Raw genomic sequence first — 27,256 nt, 5'->3', positions numbered from 1 at the left:
ATACTCGCTGGGAGGCACATGCAGTGGCAACAAGTGCAATTCTGGAGTCCTACTCAAAGATTGTCGATGTATTAGAAAGTATAGCTGAAGACCAATCACAAAAGGGAGAAACTATACGAGAGGCAGAAAACATTGCAAACAAGATGCAAGAACTAGAGTTTGTATTCATGTTGACCATGTGGAATGAAATTTTAGAACACTTTTACCACACAAGTCAAGCTCTCCAAGAAAAAGAATTGGATTTGAAAACATGTGCAGACCTCTGTCAATCATTAGCAGACCACTTGCACACTTTGAGGAATGATTTTGAAAAAATTTAAGACATATCAAAAGATATCTTACATGACACTAACTACAAAGAAGACCAGTCCCACAAGCGAATCAAGAAAAACAAGCAAATGATAGCAGTGCAACAGAAACAGCATTGAATCCTAGAGACAAATTTTGTGTATCTACTTACTACACTGTAATTGATACACTTGAAGCTCATATGAAGAGGAGAGATGAAGTATACAAAAGTATCAAGTAGATTTTCTTTTCTAAACGGTATGGAGAAGTATGATAGTTCCACTGTTATATGCGTGAAAAGTTTAATGAAACAGGAAAAATGAAATTCATTCACATTGATCTTCATGACACAATATTGAAAGACGGAATACAATGTATTTCCAAATGTAGAGATCACACTACGTATTTTTCTAACATTGATGATGACTAACTGCTCCGCAGAATGCTCTTTTTCTCAGCTGAAAAGAATAAAAAACCCTCAGAGAACAACAATGTGTCAGAACAGACTTGATTCACTTTCCCTGTTGTGTATGGAAGAAGACATGCTTCGTCGAGTCAGCTTCAATTAACTTATCCAGAATTTTGCAATCAGAAAATTTAGAAAGAAGCTATTTTAATTTCAGCATACATGTAAGTTTTGTGTCATTTTGAAAAATTTTTTTTTACTGTATAGTATTTTTATTTTGAATTACGTATTGGGGGGGCACCATAATCATTTCAGTGCTTAGGGCCTCTAAAGGTCTTAATCTGGCCCATGCACTCCAAAGGGAGCTTTCTTTTCTCTTTCGCTCTCTCTCTCTCTTGCTTTCTCTTTTCAAAAGGAACTCTGTCTCCTCTCTCCAAACAGGTAGGTGGGGTCTAGTCACAAAAACTCCAGCATAGAATCCTGTGGTCCCTACTTTACTCCTTTGTAAACGTTACTGCAGGTGCCTTCTCTGCAGAAACTTTCTAACTAGGGATGCACATCTTTCACAGAAGCAATGTAATTCAGTCACTGTGCTTCACTTAACTAAAACACAGTCAATAGCATGCCGACTGGTCCCTGCCAGCTAGCAGCATTGTGAATATTACTCTGTGGCCTTAGGCCTTAGGAAGCAAGGGAAGTAATAGTCAACAGAGGGAAAAGTGTGAGGAAAGAGCAAACATCCATCAGGTAGAAGGGAAGAAAACAAGTAGGGTACAAAGGAAGAGTAGATAATATTCTGGAAAAGAGAAAAGTGGACATTGGGGATCTCACTCTGGAACAAAGCAGGAAAAACTGAGAGCAGCTACCATAGTGGAGAAAATGTGGGGGAGAGAGGTATGGGGAGGGGAAAAATAGGAAGTGCTTGTGAGTGGATGATATAGTAGCCTAAAATACAATTGTTTGTGTGAGACCTTTGTTGAAATATTGACAGCTGCTCCCCACAGAAACCATCAGTTTGCCTGCAGCACTACTTTTAGGGGAGTTTGTTTGCTCCCAGATCCAACAACAACAGTGCTGGGAGAGGAAATATGGAGAATGAAAAGTAGTATGGTATGGGTATAAAAATTTGGTTTGCCCATGAAACTCTGCTCAAACGCCAGAATTTATTTTGTTTTGGTGCTGTTTTTTTAGTTGCTGATGCTAATGCTAATGCAGTCACTAAATGTTATATATTTTGATATTAAGTCTGCTTTCAGAGCTAATGCTTTTCACTAAAGGAAAAGATAAGTCACTTAGAAAGTGATCAGATCTGTTTTGTAGGATGAGAATAACAGTTCTTAAATTCCTAAAAGCTAAGAAAATTGAATAAGGGACATGCAAATTATTCCTTTTTGGTCTCAATAAATTTGTAGTCCATTCAAAATTACTAAGGGTCTAGGGAACTAACTCACTCTCTTTTTGCACCTATCTGCCTCTATAAGCACCTAAATACCTTTAAAAACCCAGTCCAAAGATCCTGATTTAATTAAATGCCCTAAGTAGAAGTGTGAGGAGGAGAATTATAAACCATATGATGTAGATTTTGAATGTTTTTTTTAAAGTTTCCCAAAGGGTATCCTTGACAATGCTTATATTACTTAGTAAACATACATTCATGAACTGAGTTCAGTATTTATTTTATACAAAAATGACTTGCTGAGTGTGTTAGACACCATGAGATCTCACTGGATATTCAGGTCATGTTATGAGTCTTTAGTCTTTCTAAAGATGGTGTAACCCGAACTGAGGTTTGGAACCTTCTTTAAAGAACACTATCTTTGGAGTATGCTACCATGTCGGCAGCAGCAGTTTAAGAAGTTCCAAATAGAATATTGTGGGTATTTTCTTAATCCTTGAGAGGGTACAAATTGGACATAAGGAAACTAAAAACAAGAGATGACATCGTCTGAGTGCTAAGTAAAATGGAGCATAGTGGAGCCATTCATCTCGTATGCAATGAAGGATTTAGTAACTGGACAGCTTCAACGCATACCACTGAGCCTGTTTTCCCTGCCAGCTTGGGACTTCAGAACCCGGCCTTGTTGAGCCAGACATGCTAACCTGCTGCAAACACAGACCCAGGTCTGAACCACATCCCCAAAGCTGGAGACTTAACTGAAAACAGCTTAAGAAGTGTTCCTGTCTCTAACACCCAGCTCCCAATGGGATCCAAACCCCAAATAAATCCGTTTTACTCTGTATAAATCTTATACAGGGTAAACTCATAAATTGTCCGCCCTCTATAACACTGTTAGAGAGAGATGCACAGCTGTTTGCTCCCCCGGGTATCAATTGTTTACTCTGGGTTAATAAAATCACTTTTGTTTATTAATTAAGTATAACAAGTAAGATTTAAGTGGTTCCAAATAATAACAGACAGAACAAAGTAAGTTACCAAGCAAAATAAAACAAAAACATGCAAGTCTAAGCCTAATATATTAAGAAACTGATTACAGATAAATCTCACCCTTAGAGATGGTCCAATAAGCTTTTTTCACAGACTGGACTCCTTCCTAATCTGGGTCCAGCAATCACTCACAACCCCATAGTTACTGTCCTTTGTTCCAGTTTCTTTTAGGCATCTTTTGGGGGTGGAGAGGCCATCTCTTAAGGCAGCTGAAGACAAAATGGAGAGGTTTCCAAGGCCTTTTAATATTCTCTCTCTTGTGGGTGGAAAACCCTTTGTTCTCTTGTGCAAAATCACAGCAACAAGATGGAGTTTGTAACCACCTGGGCAAGTCACATGACCATGAATGGTTCAGATTTTTGCAGGCCGATGCCATTGTTTACATGTTAGTTTGAATGTTCCCAGAAATGCTCAGGTGCGGATTGGCATCTCCCAAAATCCATTGTCAATTAAGTGTTTCTTAATTGGGCACTTACTGAGAATAGTTTTTTCTCAGTAAGCTGACCAAATGCTTCACTAAGGCTACTTGTATTTCAGTGTGTTTGATTCTAAGTACATAGCCAGTATTCATAACTTCAAATAAAAAATACACATACAGATGGCACAATCATAACCAGCAAATGACAACCTTTCCATAGACACCCCACTTGACCTCCTCTGTACAAGACCTGGTGAAACCGTAGGACCCCTGGTTGCAACAATGATCTATATGGTCACAGTTCATGTCAATAACGTCACAGAACTATCATTGTAAAAAGAGATGTTTCTACTGTGCTTGGCTTCCAGAAGGAGGACAGGGTTTGAAATAAACCATATCCTCTTTTCTCTGATAACTTCTCAGACCCATTGTAAAGAGAATCCAATCCCATATCAAGGCTGCTCTCATTAGCTCAACAAACTAGTGTGTGCTGACTTCATTTCCATAAATCCTTTTGTGCCAGGAAAAATTATCATTTCAAAGTAGAGTATAAAATATGCTTGATCCTGCAAAGCCTTACTCACTCGAATAGTAGTGGTGAAGTAAATGGCGCTACTTGCGTGAGTTAGGATTTTGGTGCATGTGTCAGGTGGAGTGTCTCATCACAACTTCTTTATACAAGACTCCTTCTCAGTCCAGCCTACCTCATATAAAAAGGAGGTGGTAAGAGAGAGGTCATTGAAGAAGAGTGAGGTGAAGTGCTAGTATTGAAGCATCTTTTTTTAATAGCAATTGTCACTGGAGATTTAGGGTCATTTACTTATATGCTTAAAATTAGGCATGGGTTCAAGTATCTTACTGTTGTAGTTATTTATTGTATTATCATACATAGCACTTAGAAGCATTAGTTAAGGAGCAGGACTTCATTGAGCTAGGTACTGTACAAAGACAGAACAAAATTATGGTTACCGGTCTGAAAGAGCTTGCCATCTCAGAATGAGAAATGAGCCAACAGATGAATTGAGACAGACTGATGGGTGGATACGAGGAAACAATAGGACAATATTGGTCAGCTTGTAACAAATATTGATATTCTTCTGTCTCTCCCTTTCTCTTTCCTACTGTTTGAGGCCACTTGCTACATACTTATGCATTTTCAACTTATAAAAAATGCATAATTTAGAAAATTCAGTCAGTCTAAAATGAATTGAATGTTATGTCTAAATAAAAAGGCAATACTGCCCTGACAGTACAATATTAGTGGGGCAATATGGGACAGATGTCTGAGGGACAGTATCTGAATAATTCTGGAGTTCTTAGCATATATGTTAAGTCTAATATGCTGCATGAGGTATGGATCTTCGCTACTAAGTATTTCTGTTGGCTGTCTAGAGAGAGTAGCCAGATGATTGTGGAGACTGGACATCCCTCTCTAATCCAAAGGTAGCCCTTCAAGAACATAAGTGAAGCATGTTGAGCCTGGTCCACTGATATGGTTGAGCTTTGGATCACCCCGCTGAAAATAACATGCAGAAGTTGACAGAATCACTCCCCATGAAACGTGTGTGTTTATCTGTTCTGTAAATGAAGGATTTCAAACTTCAGAGCTGTCTATTCGGCACTTTTCATAAGAACTAAACAATAATTATTAGCATTTACATAACCATTTTCAAAGTGTCATAGAAAGCATTAACTATATTGTTTTTTTTAAACCTGTGCATTACACAGCTCTCCTCATTCATTTTTGATTACTTGTAACTTTTAATCATGTGCAATGTCATGTCAGCCACACTTTTTTCATTTCAGTATCACTAGAGTTATGAGATAGCAACTGTGGAAAAAAATGGGACGGGGGTAGGGAGTAATAGGCGCTTATATAAGAAAAAGTCCCAAAAAACAGGACTGTCCCTTTAAAAAGAGGACATCTGGTCACCCTAAGTATCACTATGATGACCTAAATAAGTAAATAATCAGATGTGTGTGGCCTGCAAGTATATTTTCCTTTTCAAGCACTGTAAGCTAATTAACAGGAGATGCAAGTACTTTACTTATTCTTCAGTCCACTTTTAATGTGTTTACTACATAGAATATATTGCATAAACTGTTATGATAACAGAACCTTGGCAATTGATACATTCAAATGGTGAAATAATTCACCAGAGCAGCTATCTGTGGACAAAGAAATTATCCACTTACTGCAAACAATGCATCTGATTATTATCTACAAAAATTGGTTTAGATATTCACAGTTGGAATTGCTTTGCTATGAGCTGAAAATTACATTTGGAACCATTTTTCAACTCAAAATGGAGCATGATTTGACATCTTTAATAAAACTTGATACAGCAGCTTCCGGTTTTTTATAACTAGACAAATTATACACCACTTGATTTGAGACTGGAGTGATTATTTTATTCCTGTCAGAAAATCTTTCATTAGGAATATCATGCTCTCCTGGTGGTGACTGTGGTCATGTGACATTATTTCTACTGGGAAAAAAAGTTTCATGGCACCAAGATATCTCATGGGAAATCACACAAGTACTTCAGACAGGGAAACAATAGAGCTGTATGTCAGTGCCCAAATTGTCCCTCATTATGAAGGATCTCTTTCATTTTAGACTCAAATTTACCTATCCTCAGCCCTAAAGGACTCGTTTTCCTTTTATTAATGTAAAATAGTTACATTTTAAACACCCTTAATTATTTTTCATGGTGCCAGCTGACTCTAATGTAAATTCTAAATATAGTTGTAGATCCTTCAAATTCTACGTGTTCTGCACGGGCTTCCCCATGATCTGAAGAACTGATTCTATTTAAAGCTTGAGCAAATAAATATTTTATACAATTAATTTAGCCTTTTGTTCTATTCATGAATTGTTTGGAAACAGATTTCAAAATTCTCAAATATATTAATTAGAATTATTCATGAATTTCTTCAGTGAGATAGTCTTACTCTGCAGGTTATTTAAACTGTGATTATCACAAATGAATGTGCAATTTGTATTGGAATTTATATAAACTAGGCAACTGTAGCTTACATAATTAACTTCCCAGCACAATGTGAATTTCAAATGATATACCATATTCAATTAATTCTAATATTAATATTCACACTGAAGATTTATGTAAATCATCTAATCAGGTATCAATAAAATTACAATATGGTGTATATAAGTAACCCACATAAAATAAACTGAATAGAAAATGTTATTAAAAATACAATTCAAAATTATTTTTTAGCAAATATTTGATCATTTGAGCTACACACTTGTTTTTAGTGACTAGTTATGTTAGCAAAGCTTGAAAGTTCAATAGGTAAAAGCTCAATCCTGCATCCATTGCAATCAGCAGCAAAACTCCTATTACCTTGAATGGTGCAGTTTCAGACCTATAGAAAACAAATACGGGCAAAATGTGCAAACATAGTCAAATTTAAGTTCTTTTCCTTCTATTTGCATTGGATATCACTGAGCTCCTGTAAACAGATGTGGAATTCAAGGGCCCAGAACATACATAGCAAAATGAGGTGTATAGTATTAATGGATATGGTAGGAAAGAACAACCCTGACCCATGATTCATCAAGCACTGCTGTTCAGTTAAAGTGGTGACATATTTTTCTGTAAATGTCTTGGCCATTTCTTTCTAAGGTATTTCACACACCCCAAAGTTCATTTTTCCATTAAATTTCACCAACATATTATTCTGAAGAGAAACATATGAAATCTGATGTATACATTCAGTCTGAGTACTTCTCGCCTCTCAGGAGGTCAATATTTTCCCCCCTAGATGTCACTGTGCTGCTCTCCTTCATTTTATTTTTAAAGGCAAAATTGTTGCCTCTTGAAAAATCTTAACTATAAGAGAGACGTCCACATACTGCTGGTTAAGATTTTAAGTGCCTGATCCCAATACTTGTAATGTCACTTGTAATGAATTACACTTGTAATGAATCAGGCTGTTAGAATGGATATATCAATATTAACATTAATTTCTTGTTTCAGTTAATATCAAGATTAATTGTGCCTGGAGATAAATCTTGACTTTAGCTTCACTAAGTCAATATTTACCTTTTGGGTCAATAGATTATAATATTCATGTCAAAGGAAGTTAATATCTACTTACTATAGGTATGATGAATGTTATAGCAGCTATATATCTCCATATTAAAATATTTGAAAAAATACATTAAGACATAGTTCATAAAAGCTGTAAATTGTATTCAAAAAAATAACTCAACACTTCCATCTCCCTCACAAGCAGAACTGGTTGAATAATAATCATGAATCTGCCCCCTTTTTCATTTACCCAATCAGTCACAAACTGATTCTGTAGAAGCAGCAAAGAATCCTGTGGCACCTTATAGACTAACAGACGTTTTGCAGTGGCTTGCATCCGAAGAAGTGGGTATTCACCCACGAAAGCTCATGCTGCAAAACGTCTGTTAGTCTATAAGGTGCCACAGGATTCTTTGCTGCTTCTACAGAACCAGACTAACACGGCTACCCCTCTGAAACTGATTCTGATTTTCTTTGTATGCATTTGTTATTTGTATCATCATCATGTTTGAGTGACTATTGCTGAACATTGAACAATGGCCTACACATGCAGATCTGGAAAATAAAATAAACAAAACTTGCCAAGGCTCCGCAGTCACTGGTTACTTCATACAATTAAGTAACAAAGCCAAAAGAGTGTCCTGTGCTTTTATGGAATCAAACCAAGCCATATAAATGTAAAATCAAGAAAGAAAAATGAGCCGGGGTTGCCTCAGCCTACTTGACCAGTGATAGGACTATTTCCATTGCAAACCCAACTCACCAGGAGTGTCTTTCACTGCCTAGAAGGAGCCATATGTCTGCTCTCTGTTTAAGAACGTTGCTTTCCCACAACTGACCCAACCTTAATTCCTTGCAGTTCTTTTGTAGAGATGCAGGTTAATCCTTTCTTCACTTCCCTTGGTAAGTGGTGTATACATGCCATCACAATCATACCATGAGCTGTCTGTGAATTGAGAATATTTGTCCTGTGCCGTTTTCCTAGTTCACATCCTGAGATAACTCAGCACGTGTCTAACTGAAACCCTGTCAGGTTCATTAAACATTTTCCAACCAATAGGAATTTGGTGATGAAGGATTTTATTTTAAATCCTTAAGCATTGTACGTGCTGCACTTCATGCTTTAAAAGCCGTACCTACATCTTTAGTGGAGTGCTTTTTCTTTCAATGGATCACAACTTGTACTAAAATTAACATCTGTTTGCCTAACAGGGTTTATTTTGTGAGGAGTAAGACCAGATCACTAGAGGTTGATTGGGATTAATGATGCTTTGAAAGCCAGGAAATCCCACCTAAAGAGTTTGCTTCCAGCTATATATAAATAAAGTTTAAGCACCCCAAGCTTTCAAGGCTAAAGGGAGCTTAATTACAGTCACACTCCAACTCCTCCTCACCTCAATACACACACACCAACATTTAGAATAGCTGAACCACATTACTGGGGTTTTTTTTCTTCTTAGCAGACAAATCCATCTTTTGGTTTTACTTACAGATAAAACAAATGAATCTCCAAAATGAAAGCTAGAAATATTGCAGCTTTCAGGCTTGGGTTTCATTCTGACAAGCATGCATGACAGGCAAGTGTCAAGGAGTTTAGAACTTTTTCCATGTGAGCATTGAATGGGTGTTTGTGAGAGATTGATTCTGATGATTCACCGATCTCTTTTACTTTACTACGTCAACTTTTCACACTCACCAGCCTATGTGCACAACCAGACAGGACACATCTTTTCACTTAGTACTATTAAGGTCACTAAATTAGTACTGTTAAGGTCAGATCCAGCAGTGCAGGATAATAGGAGGTTAGTGTACTCAGAATTAATTTCCTGTGTACCTGCTCCTTAGGCTGCATACATTACAGCAACAGTGGGAGTGACAAGGATGCAGACTGCAGCCAACTCTGAATTAATGTGATCTAATTTTTTCCCTAAAAACCCTCTTCAAGGAACAAAAACTTAAATGCTTGAGATAATTTTAAATAGAGACAAGCCTGCACCACAATGCTGCATCTGAACACATCCAATCTTGGAGAAATTTAAATCTAAATCCAGATCCAAATCTGAACCTTGGACTTGGCCACTATTTCTGTAGTGGCCTGAATCAGACTTCCATGTCTGTACATCTACACGTTTTCTTTGAGGGCATTCAGAGCTGAATCGAGATTCAAATTTTGTTTCGGGTCATCTCTAGTCTTAAGCTTTAGGAAAATTAGCTGTCATAGCAAAACAAGGTCCCCACCCAGGGAACACAAATGAGTGAAGGGCTCTGAAAGTCCTCATTCCACATGAAGGTAATGTCCCCACTGACACAGGAGTAAGCCCTGCACACCATAGTAACTGTTTGCAGAACCAGGCACTAGTTTAATTGGACGCACCACACAAGTTGGTTATTTTTCATTCACAACACACCTTGTATTTCAAGACCCCTAGAAATCTGTAGAGAACTAGTCAGCAACACTCTGTGGAACAGCGTGAATCAGGTCATCACACTAGCTAATGTGTGGGTACCTGTAATTTATCAGTCATTCTCTGTTGTGTGGGCCATGAAGGTGGTGCAAGCAAAAATCCAAATGTTGCCATGTCCTCTTGACATTTATTGTTTCTCTTTTCCATGACGAGTTCCAATATTTTGTTTGGTTTTTATTCTTTAAAAACCATGCATGTTGGCAGATGAGCATGTTCAGACTATTTGGGCATTACAAAAATATGTTTGGGATGGGGTGGGAAAAGCAGTTCCACCATTTATTTACTGGGCATCTAAGAAGGTATTGTGCACTCTCACTGGTGATGGCTGCACGTGAATACCATAATACTATGCAAAGTGTACGCTGAAGGCCAAATCAGTGCTGCTCATGGTTGAGAATGTTGCAGAGAGGGCACAGGGAGCATCTTTCTTCCTCCACATCTTCCCCAACCCCATCTCCAACTGGGGGAAAACAAGAAGGGCTGACTCTTCTTTTCAGTAAAGGGAAAGGGATTAAGGGGGATCTGCTCGATTGCTGCAAATATCGTGCACTCAGAATGGGTCATATTGGAGTAGGCCAGATAGTGGCCATAGTTCTAAACCCTATATTCACCAGCTATCCTAGGGGAGGGCACTGCTACATGAAGTGCACATTACAACTTTCATAAGTAGCAAGTGCCACTACTGAGCTCATTCCCCAGCACCCTATAGGCACTGGACCAAATTTTCAGAGGTTCTAAAAGGGGCAGTGAGAGTTATATGCATCTGTAAAATAGTGTGACTCTGTGTGTGTTGCTGTATGTTGCTGTAACTTACATGTTGACATGAAGGAAGGCTAGAGTAGCAGCAAGAAAAGCAAGCATGAGGGTATAATATAAAATAATGATGGCCTGCTTTATCTTATAACTTCTACACCTTCCTGTTAGTTGCTTTTCCTGTTGTAACGCTATCCTTCCACCCTCTTAGCATATAATATGCACCCGTTTATACTCAGTGAGTCAGGTTCTGGTCTCAGGTAATGAGATCAGAATAAGATCCACTTTCATTGACATACATTCATTTACTAATATACAACTTATGCTGTCATTCATCTCACCTCAAATTATGGCCCACTGTGCCTTGTTACAGACATAATGGCAAAAATTCAGACCCGCTGTAAGTGGGTGTAATCCCATTGATTAGAATGGTATGACATCTGTTTACACTAGATCTAAACTTTGTCTAATCACTCTCTCCACCACAGTTTGGATGCTACAATTGAGCCCTTCCCCACCAACACCTGCCTTGACTCATAATGCGTCTGAAAACGATACTTACCTCTAAGCCTGCAGACATACCTTGTAGCCAGATATGCTTATGTTTGAAGTCTGTTTTCCAGTACCTCATCAAGCAAACTCTGAACAGATACTAGTATACAGTAACATCTGTCAGTAGAGTATCATGCAGTTGATGCACCTGTCTCCTATAATGAATATTCACTAGAATATGAGTAGGAGAGAGATGCAAATGTAAGCCAAAAAATACGTAAGCATCCCAATTTTTATTATCACGGTTTAAATTTTCAAAAGCTCTTAATAGAAAATCAATGGGATGTTTGCTCCTAAATCACTTGGCTTCTTCTAAAAATATCTCCCTATAAATGCATGAATATTCAGTGTTTTCTTCCTTCGTGTTTTATATCGTAGACAATTATACACAGTTAGCTCCATTCATGTTTAAAGGGTAGGTTTTTCCTTGTGTTATTTTTGCAGTTTATCAGTTAGCAAACACTTACACACTGCAGGGAGTTCTCAACCATTTGTAAATTTGTATCCATTGCTAAATTTCTTCAGGATTCATTGATGCTTGTGGTAAGTTAGCTGGTGTGATTTGTAGTTGTAAGCATACAGTGGAAAGTTCTTTCTGAATAGATGATTAAACAAATGAAATGTTTGCCTACAAATGGTGAGTTTACTGCATCTTAGAAATTCACCTTCCTTTGATAGAAATTTTATGGGAGATGTTGTCAAGAGCTTAAAGGCCTTGTCATAGAAATAAAGAATAAAAATCTCAACTGAATGTCCTTAGAAACATTATTTACTTAGAACTTTGCAATACCTACAGGAATCACGCATTTTTATATTCACATAGTTTTAGCTTAGGCAGAAGAGAGAGACTGTAAATTGGGAAATAGGAAATCTCTGGCCCATGTTCTGAACTAATATATCCACAGGCACTGCACTACATGGAGGTCTGTAACTGAAAATTGCACTTTGAAACCATGTGACAGAGACAATAAACATCTTCCTTGATTTTTCCCATTAAATAAAAATTCAAAGGTTTTGAATACAATGTGTACCATCTGATTTTAAAAAAAGGAATTATAACAATAATTACTTCAGAGGGAAGGCCTTAACTTATATCTGGTTAATTGCAAACATATTAGCCCTTTAAGATGAAATTTCTGGTCTGGGAATTGTACAGAGAGCTTGTATAGTACTATAAAGATAGAAGCTATGCATTCTCTAACCATGGTGGTTTTCTCCTGCATAATTCTTTTAGACAAGCACTTCATACTTTGCTTAATGTGATGGGAGTTTGTTCTGTGTTTTATTTATCATAATCCTGAGGGAAATTATCTTGACAGCTGTATTTTGCATAGATTGGAGAGGAGCAATACAGGCATCAGGAAGACCTAAGAGAAAGAGGTTGCAGTACTCAAGATGGGAGATGAAAAATGCCTGGATGAATGTTTTGTGAACTGGATTGATAGAAACGTGTTAGCTTTTCTATAGAGTTCTCTGCCTTGGGAAATATCCTTTTCTTAAGGGGGAGCCTTGTCAAAACAGACCTATTAGAGCTATGTTGCTAGAGAGCTGTGTTCTGGGGCCAGAATTTTTTTTACCTCATTCACTACAGGGGAAAAAAGTGTCTTTATCCAGGCAAAACTCCCACTGAATTCAATGGCTTCAAGGACTCTAATGGAAGCTTTATTTGCAAGATTGGGCCAAATATAGTATTGTCGTCTGATGTTAGTGTAACAACTTGCTAGTTACCTTCAGTTCAGGTTTGATTCTACCATTAGTTTTTATTAAACTACATGTATTATAGTGTTTGTTTTTGTGACTCTATGGACTTAGGGTTGTGTCAGACTTTCCATCATAAAACACCTCTTTCCAGGGTTTTATATGTCAGTTGTAAAAATGTTCTCTGGACTGTAACTTCGTATTTCAGACTTATTTTTTTCCCTAGTCTGAGAGCGGGAAAGGAATTTGAAGAAAATCTGTTTTTACTATTTTTGAGTTATAAAATGCAAGAAATATGCATTTTTAAAAACCCTCTTATAATTTAAAAATGAAATTAGGTTATTTCTTGAAACAGTATTTATTTTTTACCTGAGCTAATGGCTTTATTATTAAAACATTTTAAAGTGGAAAAAAGCTACAGGCAGACTATTTAGACTAGAAAAGAAGAGTGTCAGTGGACACTTACAACTGGTTACCTTGTCACAATGTAAAAATAAGGGGACACCTGATGAAATTAATAGATTTAAAATAAATACAGGGAAATACTGCTTTATGCATGTATTTAACCTATTAAATTCACTATCATAAGAGGTCAATTTCACTTTAAAAGTGTCATCCATGCAGGGCCACCCGGGGGGCGGGAGAGGAGGAAGCAAGTGGGGCAATATGCCCCGGGCCCCTCAGGGGCACCCATGAGAATATAGTATTCTATAGTATTGCAACTTTTTTATGGAAGGGGCCCCTGAAATTGCTTTGCCCCAGGCCCCCTGAATCCTCTGGGCAGCCCTGCATCCATGCACTAAAGATTTAGTTTATCTGTTGCCATGCTTTGTTTTGTGAAGTAAACTTCTGTCGTCTTGACTATATTCTAAATCATTAATCAGATCTTGCTTCATTCGGAGAGAGAATCATCCATACGCTAAATGTTTGCCTTTGTATTAAAATATTTTGTGTATTCATTTAAAAGTATAGTACAAATTTCCACCATCCAGAAACTAATGAATGGCAAGACAGTGACACACAAAACAATGAACAGCAGGAAAAGCTTCTTCAGAACTGAGACACAGCTGGATGCCCACACAACTATTCTCTTGACACATCCTTTTGTGCCTAATGCTGGAGAACATATGGTGCATGAATTTCTCATATTCATCATTTCATGTCTCACTCTCACTCTTCTTTTAATGTCTCGTGGAAGGAGGATATAGAACAAGGCAGTGCCATGGAGTTACTGTATCTCACTTAACCTGCACTCTGGTTGTTTGGTAAAAGTAGAAATACCACCACAAATCTGGAATAAATATACAGTTATTTATTTCCTGTGGAAGTATGGACACTGTTAGAGTACTTTCATAGGCTGAATCAAGCCATTGCAGTGACAGTGAGGTGATCAAGGGGTCATTAGAGGTGAAGACTGCAGTGTCATGCCCTGACATCAGATACACTGACTACGGTAGTGCCAACTTCTTACAAGTATCTACAATAATCCACTAATGGTTGAGAAGAAGGAAGTGGAAAAGTAAATTGAGCAGGTTTTGTGTCACTTTTTTTCTAGTAAGTAGATGTCAAGGTAGATGCAACACAATCCAAGTACTATACTTATTTTGTTTTATATCATAATGTTAAAATAGTTGGGAAATGGTCTGCAACATCGATTTTGTATTTGGGATTCACATAAAAAATGAAGGTATTTGAATGTATATACACTTTGAATTACATTCTTTCATCTTTGGATAGCACTACCTGCAATAAGCTTAGAAAAAGGGGCAGGAGAAATGAATCCAGTTAACTGTTAACTGCAATAGTAAGTCTAGATAAAGCAGTTCTGGAGTGCCAATATGGAGGGGGATTAGTATAGTATAGTGATGTGAGTTCTGTGGAGAATCCTAGGATATATAGTCAGATTCTTATTAGGCTTGATCTCAGTTTGCTTCATCAGGAATGACAACATTAACTCTGTTTAAAAAGTATCTTCTAAAAAAAAGGGGGCTACTCTTGAGAGTTAATCTTAGATTTACAGGTAAGTTTGAAGCAATTACTTGTTTAATATTGTGCTAGAATTTCAAATCAATACTTGAAATGTCAGTAGAAAATGAAGTCATTTGGAAGGGATATAGAAATTGTTGGGTAAAGGTAATTTATGATGCTGTAAACATTAGATCTGTGGAAAGTGCGCACTGATTACATCAGGTGTGACAGGTGAAAAGGGATTGTTGAATATTCCCTTTTGAAAAGCATGTTTTATTAATATTTACATTTATCCAGCAACACTGCTGCTTGAATTGAATCTTGCATATACATTGTACAATTATATATAAATAAATGTATACTATATTGCCCTGGGTCACCTCTTTCACAAGAAAACATCCCTTACATTATTGTCCTTCAAACACTTCTTAACACTCTACTTTTCTGTGATGAATACAAAAAAAATTAACAATGGTAAGGCTACTGCTATGCTGCCATTACTACCAGTGTTTGTTGTTTCCTTGTACTCCCTTCTATATCTAGGGCTGGAAAAATCCCCCAGAGATCATCTAGTCTATCCCTCTGCACTTAGGCAGGATTGAATAAACCTAGACCATTTCTGACAGGTGTTTGTCCAACCTGTTCTTAAAAACTTCCAAGGATGTGAATTTCACCACCAACTACATTACCTGTTCCAGTGTTAACTATGCTTATAGTTACAAAAGTTTTCCTAATATCTAACTTGCTGCAAAGTAAGCTGATTACTTCATGTTCTACCCTAAGTGGACATGGAGAACAGTTGATCACCATCCTCTTGATAAAAACTTTACATATTTGAAGACTGTTATCATGTCCCTCCTTACTATCTATCAGTTGTCTCTTGTCTTACTCTTAGATTCTAAGCTTTTGGGGGAAAGGACCATCTTTTTGTTCTGTGTTTGTACAGCGCCTGGCACAATGGGTCCCTAGTCCCTGACTCGGGCTCTTAGGTGCTTTAGGCAGTGTTGTTAATAAATAACAACACCGGGTGAAAGTAAGAGGTTTTTGAGCTCTAGAGTTATAAAGGAACCCAAGAAGCACACAAGAAAGTGAAGACAATTTATTATATTGTTATAAAACCAGAAAAAATTTATTGACCGTGAAACCATGAACACAGATCTGGAACAAAAAGAGAACTTTTCCCCTTGTTTTTCATTCATAAATCCACAATACTCTTACCAAAACAATGTAAAATACCATCTGGCTAGCAGCATGGGAAAGGGCAGAGGAAATATAAGAAATTGCTTAAGAACCACATGTAGAACTGTAAGCCAATAGCCACTAATAGTTCTGTAATTTATTATGGATTTTTCAATGCTACACACTGTGGCTCCTTTTTGCAGGTAGCTGGTCTCCAAACAAAATAAATAAACACAGTGAAGTGCTGTGTAGCCTAGAAACCAGCTCTGAGGGGGGAAATATACAGTAGCTATTTTCCCTCCAATAAATCTGAATTTAAGAACTTCTGTTGTTATGTCCAGCTATTATTTACTATCGGCTGGATTCAGAAACAAAGTAAATATTTCTCCAGCTTGTTCCCATATATTTTATAGACATTAGTATTGATAACAGTATTTCATGTTTTTAAATGGTGGTGCATTTTAGTTCCCATGAAAAATTAGTGAATGCATAATTTAGGATAGAGCTTGCTGGTTTTCATAGCTTCCCCTGTATAACACCTCTGGTATGCCTCCATGGTGAAATTCAAGAGCCCTACTCTAGTCCTTATTTCACAGAAGAGTCTGATAATCCAAATGAATAGTCTCGTTCCATTATGTGTCTGAGTCAGGGCAATCTTATGCCACATAGTGTTGTATCATCACAGCATCTCACCATCATAATCCAGTACAGTAGACCTATTGAATGGTGAAATAAATGTTCACTATATTCTGCTATCATTTAATAACAGAAATCCAGATTAGATTTTCACCCAGATTAGTCTCTATGTTCATGGAAGGGTAATTCAAACACCTACAAAGCCTCTCCCCAGCTATGCTGAGCTCAGAGAGACCTGGGATATACAGGAGAGGAAAGGAGATGCTCATGATTATCCCACCAACCTCATGAATAATGAAGCTAAGGATGCATTAACATTGCTACCCAGTTCCCTCTATGCTAAGGATCCCTCCTTTAAGGGACCTCACAGGAATCTGCTAGAGCTGTGCTTGATGGGAGCCGGAGGAGTAGGGCCAGGAGCCAATATGGAGGCATAGTGATAGTGGTTCTGTGCTTTAGATAATACATTGAGATTACATTTTGTGAGGACAAATACTGTCCCCTGACAAAATGATCTGAGGAAACTCCACAAGGCAATTGGGCAGAACTTTCCTCCCCTTGACCAAGTATCATGTTGTGCGGGAGGGAGCAGATTGACACAGAATGTCTGTCCCCTTCTGGCTCCCTTAAAGCACTGTGACCTGAAACCAGAACCCATGTGAGCAACCCTTACATGTGAGAAGTTCTGCTGACATTAACTGGAATACACATGATTTAGGATTATTCATGTGGGTAAGGGTTATGGGATCAGGCCCACACATAATTATATTTTTATTATATTATAAGTATAATTATTCCAAGCAATTGGTAACTATGGCCCTTGGGTGAATCATGAAAACAAGAATACTTTATAGCTGTTGGTTCAGTGATCAAAGAGTACTACAGGTCCAGACCACTTAAGAAACATGGTCCTTAATTACTTTTGGTAAATGATGGGCATCTTCCTTCCTCCCCTCTTTGCTTATCTGATGATGTAAAAAAGAAAGGTCAAATGTTCACTGGTTCCTTGGAAGGAAATGTGAATTGTTTATGCTTGACAGGGGAAGAACTGTGAGTAATCTACAGAGTCTCCATTTGATTCAGCTTCAGCTAAGGGAAGTGTTTTTGACTGGAGCAGCAGTAACACCCTGCTGCAGCATGAAGGGGGGGAAAAATCAATACTCTTGCTGGGAAATTCATGAAAAAGAAACATAAAAGGATGACCCATTGGTGTGAGAGGAATCAATATTCACATGCAAATGAAGTCCCTGAAGTTTATGAAGCAGTCTCGTGCTTAAGTGACTCACTCTGGAATAATCACATGAAGGTTCAGCTGTAGTTTATTCTGCCAGAGGGAAATCTGATGCACTATTTTCTGCATTTTTGATTATTAGGATGGGAGGGGAGAGGTAGCGGGGAGAAAGGGAGCATTGGAATCATTATACATCTAAAAATTGTTGCCACAGATCTGGGAATCTCGTAATAAAACCAACCTTTCATTATACATTTTGCACCTGCAATTTCAAAACATCTCGTATAAATCCTGCTAACACATACTTGTCTTAGGACTTTGGAAACACATCGTTCAATAGTCTTGGGAGATTATAAAGCCTTCTCTGAGGACTAGCAAAAGGTTTATCAGAAGTATTGCACTAATAAATGTCATTTCACAACATCAGTGTGAGTCAAACAGTAATACAAGGAAAAAGGAGTTTCATCTTTGTATTGAAAAAAGGTACCCAAAATACAGTATGCATCACACCAGAAAAGATCCAACATTTACAAAAATCACATTTTAGATAGACCAATCTTTTGTGTTCAAATAGATATGTAAAGGAGCGAGAACTTGTGCCCTCAAAGGCAAAAGGGACTGGTTTATAAATGGGGCCTTTCATCTCTAGAGGAGTTAGCTGGAGGGCAGCACAAAATGTTTAGTCTAAAAATGAGTTTAAATTGCTGTATCTAAGTTATATGCATTGCAGAGTGAACTTCATTGCATTAGGTATTTTGCTTCCCATGAAAAACGAGTCTTGCTTCCTTAAGCAACCTGGATCTGCCTAATCATAAAAGGAGCATGCTTCTGTTCCTTTATGAGAGGCATTAATATTTTTGGCAGATAAGAAAGTAAGTGTTCACTTGAAAGCAGTTGATTTCACCATTAAAATTAAGTTTTAAGGTTCCAATCCAGCATCCATTGAACTTAATATGAGTTTGGAAATTGAATTCAGAGGGGGAAGAATCAGGCCCTAGAAATATAAATGTCCATGCTTTCTAATATCATGATACTAAAATAGGTGTTTTGTGCCAGGACATTTTGTATTCCCTCAGTTGTTTTCTTTTACTGGCAGCACAAATGTGAAAAGGAAAATGAACAGTTCTGAAAGGTGGAAGTCAGATACTGTCCTGGTCTTATATTTGCAAATATTTTTGTGCCAGATCCTGCAGGGAGCTGAGCTCAGTTAAATTCAGTGGTGGTGGTCATGCTCAGCACGATGTTGAATTAAGTGAGTGCTGATGAAGCTCAGAATCTGGCCGTATATTTGTGGAGTGTCATCAAAGTACCGATTCAGTAAGCAGAGGGTCTGCAACTCCTGAAATTTACTTTCTTGTACTCAGAGATGCTGTGCCTCTCTTATCACATTCTCCACATTTAAAAAAATGAGTCTCTGTAGGCAAACCAAAACCCTTCTGGCAATCCTGCAATTCGTGCCCTTTCACTTGTGGCTTTGTAGGAATATCTATATAGTGCATTCTTTATACAAGTTGCATTTTTAAAGTTTCCCACATGGAGCTAACACATAAAATATTTAAAAGCATCATACATTTGCAATACACTCAGAATTGTAATGAATAAAAATTAGACTCCAGATGATGTAAAAGTATTCAAGTACTTCCAAAGATGGACACAGCCACCAAAGGTTGATTTCTTGATAAAACAGATCTTTTCAATGTATACACCAGAAGCTATGGCACTTGCAGAGATAACACCATGTTCTTTATTATTCCTGTGGTACCATCTTTGGAACTCTTTAGTTTTTAAGGGACAAACCTGCCCCTTTGTTGATTCATAGCAGCATTATTGTGATTTTGTTACTCAGGTGACCAGGATGCTAGGCGTCCGTATGTGCATTTTGCTCAGACAGCAACAGCCATGACTTGAGGAACAGATTGGGTGAGTTGACACTTGCTTTATTTTCAGTCCCTGTAAATGTATATATGGATATACAGAAATTTTGTATATATGATCGCATCCCTCTCCATATGTCCTTTGTCTGTCATGGGTCTTTCTAGGCTCTGATCCTGCAAATACTTACTCGTGTGCTTAACCTTACACTGTGTGAGTAGTTCCATTGTGAGTAGTTCCTCTGAGGTCAATGAACAAAGCTAAGCATGTGCATAAGTCTTTGCAACATGGGGGCCTAAGATTGTAAGTTCTTCAGAGTGGACTTTGTCTCTTCATTTTGTACAGCACGTAGCACAAGAGGATCTCAATCCTGGCTGAGGCCTCTGGATGCTACCACAATATACTGTGACAAAGTTCCAACCTTGTCTCAGTACATCCCATGCTTCCTGGCAGATTACACTAGCCTCAGAGGCTCACTGTGACCCTCCACATAGCCCTTCTCTCTCTAGAGGCAAGGGTCACAGCCCACTGAGCCATTTCCATCATAAGCCAGCAAGGGAGGTGAGAAGTTATTCTCCCTTGCATAGTCTCTGTTGTCTCCCAGTTTCAGAGATTAATCAGGGAGGGGGGAGCCTGGGCCCACCCCAAGAACCCTAATAGTAGCAGCTCTTGGTAGCTGACTTTTTGGAAACAGGACAAGTATGATTCCCTGGGCCACTTCCCCACAGCAGCCCCCACTTCCTCAATATCTTCATCACCCATACCTCAGGGCCTCCTTTCTTGTGCCTGATAAGGTTTGTACTCCTCCATGTCTCCAGCAGTATAGCTCCCTTCTACAGCTCTACCTACCTACCTACCTACCGCTCTCTCTCTCTCTCTCTCTCTCTCTCTCTATATATATATATATATATATATATACACACACACACACACTCTACCTGACTAAGTGGGAGGCATTTAACTAGTTTCAGCCAGCCCCTGATTGGCTTCAGGTGTCCCAATCAACCTAGCTATCTCCACTGCTTTCTAGAAGGATCTTAATTGGCCCCAGGTGTCTTGATTAACCTGGAGCAACTGACATTTTGTTACCATGGTAACAGGGATTTGTTTAGCCTGTGGCTAACATACCTGTTTCTCACTACTTTCCTATAGCCATCTGGCCTTGTCCTGTCACAATACGTAATAAATAATAAAATAGCAGTACTATAAATAAAGGTAGCGAGGATGTTTTTCTACACTGCCAGTGTGTTGATGGAGACATGGTAGTAGATCCATTCTTATACACATCCACTGGTCATTACTCCAACGTCAGCTTAGCACAGCATAACGGGAGGTATAGTAGGTCTGAAGCTGCATTAGAAACTCTGGGATGGTTTTCCACTGCTTTCCAAATGGGAGAATTCCTCCCCCTAAAGAGCACCCCATAGCTTAGCCTGGCTATTCAGGTTTGGCATTGGGAACACAATTTTATTCTAAACCAGGTGCCACAGCTCTCTAAACACATCATCTCTGATTTTGTAATATCATTTTAGTCTTCCAGGATAGTACTTCTATGAATAATACTACAGCATAGCAATTGCTGGCTAATTGTATATAATAGAAGTACAAATAAACAAATTCCCACATACTACAGTTCTTGTTCCAAGGATCTTGAGTAAAATTTTCAAAAGCACCTAAGTAACTTACTTCAGAGCCTCAGTCTCCTTTTTGAAAGTGACGTAGGCATTTAGGAGGCTCAGTCCCACTGAAATAACTTAAGTGCTTTTGAAAATTTTACCCATTAACTAAAACTCATCTAAATATTCAGGTACTACTTAGCATGGGGGGACTCACTAGGAATGGATGAACCTGGTGGAGTCTGAAGTTTTGCAAACCTCTTGTGCTGTTTTGGGGGCAAGTCAAAGTGGTTTGTTCACACACAGAGTTTTTTCTCCCTTTTAATTTTAACACGTTGTTTTAATAATGTCTTTTTTTCTAACTAAAGAATAACTTGTGCTATGTCTCATATTAGGAACAGAAATATCCTCTAAATAAGAGGCCAGCATATGTAGGTGCAATATATACAGTATGTACACTATATATTTTGCATTAGCACTTATCCTTTCTGCTCCTCCCTTTGTAGTGCTTTATAAACAGAACATGAGTTCAACTGTAATTATTGAGACTACTCTGTTCCCCAAACTCCAGGAGTGCCAGAAGCATACCAGACGTACCATGACTCAGGGACAAGCACTGTGGGTGTTTCAGCAGCTAGGCCTTGTAGGCGCTAGTTCTGGTGGATCCCAATAAGCACTTGAACACATGACTAATGGAAAAGTTATTTTATGAGGACTGTCGGGAAAGGCATAGGTTGCAAATACCCTAGGGACAGAGGCTTAAACAGTTACAGTTCAAAGTGAGTAATAGCGGTTCTGTTTGGGCTGCTGAGCAATCCAGTCAAGAGTCGGGGCTTGACTGACCTAGTGTCTGGGAAACCCTCTCCATTCCACACTCTATTCCAGTGAATAGGAGCTTGCAGGTTTCCAAGCCCGGCTCAGTTAATGTCTCTCATTGAGGCCCCTCTTCATTGGCTCGCTGCCCAGCCATTGCTCTTCCCCCAGAAGTGCCAACAGACCTTTCTGTTTGGCACTGACAGCCTGTTCCATTCATGGCTTTATTCACAGTTCCTGGGGCTTCTCGTCACTCCCTGCTGCCATGTGGCTCCCATTTTCCAAACACAGCCTGACCACTTACTATTTCAGGACCTTTCCCTTATCAGGCATGGGGAAAGGCATGTGTAGCGGAGAGAGGGCTGATGGGAGTTGTTTCCCCTTGCTTAGCAGATCCATTTGAGCACTGTTTTGTGATGGAACTTCACAATATTTAAGTCATTTTAAATTTAGGCAAAAACATTCCCCCCCTTTTATTTGTACTATATCTTATAACAGTTTGGCTAGAATGTATGTGCAGCACAATTACCGTCTACTGGATGGAAAGGCAGACTTTCAATAGTACATGTACAGCTGAGGATATAAGCCCTAATGTTACTATAGCTAGACATGATGGTTTGGTACCTCAGATAAGCTTTAATATTTGGAGTTGATTGTCTGAGTTCTATCCCTGGTTATGGCTATGAAATCAACACTCACCCATTATGCAGAATTGCTGACTACTGTGAGGTCCTGTCTAACCAAAGAATTGTTAAAATATCTCTAGTTCAAAGGAATGGAACCTCTCCCCTTAGATTTCAATAGGATTTTTGAAGGTATTGAATTCAGCTACTGAACACCCACCCAAAATCCAATACCAATAATTAGGGAATTGAGTTGACTGTGAAAAGTCAATACGTATAATAAAGTGAATGGTTCACATATTTCTATATAAAAGCAGAAAACAGGTCCTTCATTTAATTGTATATATGTCTAGTTAAGTCTAAATCTTCTAGCAATCTATAAGCATACTAAGGGCTAAATTTTACCCTGAATCTTTCTTCCCTGCCACCCTCTTAATTTCATTAGTAGTGTGCAGGGTATAAAAGAAGACCACATCTGGCCACTGGTGTGTACAAATAACTGATTTAATCATTGTATGTGAGTTTTGCATAATCATTAACTCAGACTATAGATCACTTGTTCCTCTTCTACCACTGATGCAGAAACTCCAGTTCCTAATCTAGAGACTTTATGCACTGTGAGGATATACAGCATTGCAACATAATACTTTGGTACACAAAACTGCCAAACTAGGGAAAGATGAGATGAGAGTTCTAATGAAACTCTCATCATTGGTTTTTTTGCTCATGAATGTTTCCAAGTTGTTGGGGTTTTGTTTGTTTGTTTGTTTTCTTTAATCATGAGCTTTAGGAGGTGATGGAAAAACTCATCTGAATTTGGAGGATATTTTTCTGTGGAGCATGGCTTTTTTAAAAAACAACAACAATGGAAAATAGATAGAGACAACCTACTATTAGAGAACCAGTAGGTGCACATTAGAGATCATTTGTCCTTTAGATTTATTTTTCACTCAAGAATAACTGCATCACGGAAAGGAATTAGCATAAATATCAATAATATTTTTCAGTGATGTGTGAATAAAATAATATTCCACTGTAAATTTTAAAAAAGCCTTTATGACTGCATTTTTATCAGCTTATTTACCTTTATTTATATTTAGTGCTGCAAAGCCATATTCATAGAGTTATGTAAATGACCCAGGGAGAGAAGTACTGTTTATGTTTTATAGGGTGGCTGGAGCAGCAGCATCTTATCTGTCTGAACTAAAATGGTTTCAGCTGGTCCACCTTATTCATTATAATTGCTTTTTGATTATCGATTGGTTGTTTGTGAAACTTGGCTTGCTGAAGCTTGAGGATGGAGCACAGGATTTGCTCTTGTTGCCTGTGTGAACTTGGTCAATCTTTGCCAAACAGATTCATTTGATTTGTCTTTTTAAGTGACCTTTTGACTTGCAATCATCTGCATTCTGGTCATGCTTTATTTCATTTTATTTTTACTGTAGAGCACTTTGGAATGTTTGTCATGAAAAGAGCTACATAAATATTAATGTATTGATAGTGTTATGGCTTTTCAAGCCTATTTTTCATTTCATGGGTTTTAAGAGCTACAAAATTTACTGACTGTACCGAAAATACAGGTATAATGGACTTTCTGAAATGCCCTGAATGAGATAAACTATATGAATTATTAATCCCATGAAAGTCAGGGCTATCCTTCTTAAATGCCTAAATATGTTACAGTGCTGGCACCTTTCAAAGTTGCAGGTGAGCTAGTTCCATTCTGTTTACAACTCTACCTGGAAAGGAGGGAGAATGGAATGCCAGCTGCAGGAGTAGAGGTTAGGTAGCTTCAATAATATGAGTCCTCTGGCTGGAATCCCAGGAGATTTTCAGATAGCCATCTAAAGTGTATTTTGTAGAACGTTTAATCATAATGGAATGCATGTCAGGGAAGATAATGTCTCTCTCTAGAGTTTCTTTCAACTTGACTTTTAATCACAAGAGAAGGCCTGATCCTGAATCCTTATTTAGGCAAAACTCACATCACCCTGAATGAAATCTTGTCTGAATAAGAACTGGCTGAAGGACCACATATACTGAAAATAAAATCATAGAATCATAGAATATCAGGGTTGAAAGGGACTTCAGAAGGTCATCTAGTCCAACCAGCTGCTCAGAGCAGGACCAATCCCTAACTAAATCATCCCAGCCAGGGCTTTGTCAAGCCCTTAAAAACCTCTAAGGAAGGAGATTCCACCACCCCTATGTAACCCATTCCAGTGCTTCACCACCCTCCTAGTGAAAAATGTTTACCTAATATCCAGCCTAAAGCTCCCCCACTGCAACTCAAGACCATTACTCCTTGTTCTGTCATCTGGTACCACTGAGAACAGTCTAAATCCATCCTCTTTGGAACCCCCTTTCAGGTAGTTGAAAGCAGCTATCAAATCCCCCCTCATTCTTCTCTTCTACAAACTAAATAATCCCAGTTCCCTCAGCTTCTCCTCATAAGTTATGTGCTCCAGCCCCCTAATCATTTTTGTTGCCCTCCACTGGACTCTTTTTTCCACATCCTTCTTGTAGTGTGGGCCCCAAAACTGGACACAGTACTCCAGATGAGGCCTCACCAGTGCCAAATAGAGGGGAATGATCACGTCCCTCGATTTGCTAGCAACGCTCCTACTTATACAACCCAAAATGCCATTAGCCTTCTTGGCACACTGTTGACTCATATCCAGCTTCTCATCTGCTGTAACCCCTAGGTCCTTTTCTGCAGAACTGCTTCCTAGCCGCTCAGTCCCTAGTCTGTAGCAGTTCATGGGATTCTTCCATCCTAAGTGCAGGACTCTGCACTTGTCCTTGTTGAACCTCATCAGGTTTCTTTTGGCCCAATCCTCTAATTTGTCTAGGTCCCTCTGTATCTTATCTCTACCCTCCAGCGTATCTACTACTCCTCCCAGTTTAGTGTCATCTGCAAACTTGCTGAGGGTGCAATCCACACCATCCTCCAGATCATTAATGAAGATATTGAGCAAAACCGGCCCCAGGAGCGACCCTTGGGGCAATCGTCTTGATAGCGGCTGCCAACTAGACATGGAGCCATTGATCACCACCTGTTGAGCCCGATGAGCTAGCCAGCTTTCTATCCACCTTATAGTCCATTCACTCAGCCCATACTTCTTTAACTTGCTGGCAAGAATACTGTGGGAGACTGTACCAAAACTTTGCTAAAGTCAAGGAATAACACATCCAGTGCTTTCCCCTCATCCACAGAGCCAGTTATCTTGTCATAGAAGGCAATTAAGTTAGTCAAAGCATGACTTGCCCTTGGTGAATCCATGCTGACTGTTTCTGATCACTATCCTCTCCTCTAAGTTCTTCAAAATTGATTCCTTGTGGACCTGCTCCATGATTTTTCCAGGGGCTGAGGTGAGACTGACTGGCCTGTAGTTCCCCAGATCCTCCTCTTTCCCTTTTTAAAGATGGGCACTACATTAGCCTTTTTCCAGTCATCTGGGACCATCATGAAGAGCTAATATGGAATATTTGCATCTAACAATTTGATAAAGTAGGTGGGGGTAATGCATCAAGAAGAACCTTCTGCTAGTAGCTTCTATTACAGTGTCAGAGTTCGAAGGGATTTTGCTTATGTTTGTAAGCAGTTACATTATGATTCCTACAGCATGTAATTTTGCTGTCCTCTGTTGATGAATATTCTCTGCACAATCTGAAATACACATCATCATAGCACCATGTAGTCTTCATAGCACAGGTAGAGAGTGTTGCTTGTATAAACACAAGGTATTGTTCATGATTATTTATTACTTAGATAGCACCATATATATGCATAGCAGTTTACAAACACATTATTATTGCTAATTTGTAATGCAGTATTTCGCAAAATGTGCTGTGTGCATTACATGCAGTATAGGAAGACACATTCCCTGTCCCTGAAGAGCTTGTGATCTAAAGAACAGATGAAGGGTAGGAGAAAGGAATATATAAACAAAGTGGTCAGGACAATGACTGACACACATTGAACTAACAAGATGTGTGTGTGTGTGTGTGTGTGTGTAAAGTAAAATGTAGAATCAAGTGTGAAATCCTCACTTTCTGCTCTACTCTTTAACATGCCTCTTAGAGGCACAGCACAGAACCGCACCGCTAGGATTTACTGGGGCAGCACTTGAGAGGAATGGTGGAACAGGGAAGTGATTCTGGGAATAAGATATGGGAATGGAGAAAGGAAAGGGAGGGAGAATAAGAGGACAGAGTGGAGGAAGAGAAGGAG

This window comes from Mauremys mutica, chromosome 6 (genome assembly GCF_020497125.1).
Source record: "Mauremys mutica isolate MM-2020 ecotype Southern chromosome 6, ASM2049712v1, whole genome shotgun sequence".
NCBI lineage: Eukaryota > Metazoa > Chordata > Testudines > Geoemydidae > Mauremys > Mauremys mutica.
The sequence above is the reverse complement of the archived record's forward strand: the minus strand, read 5'-3'. Positions refer to the sequence as shown.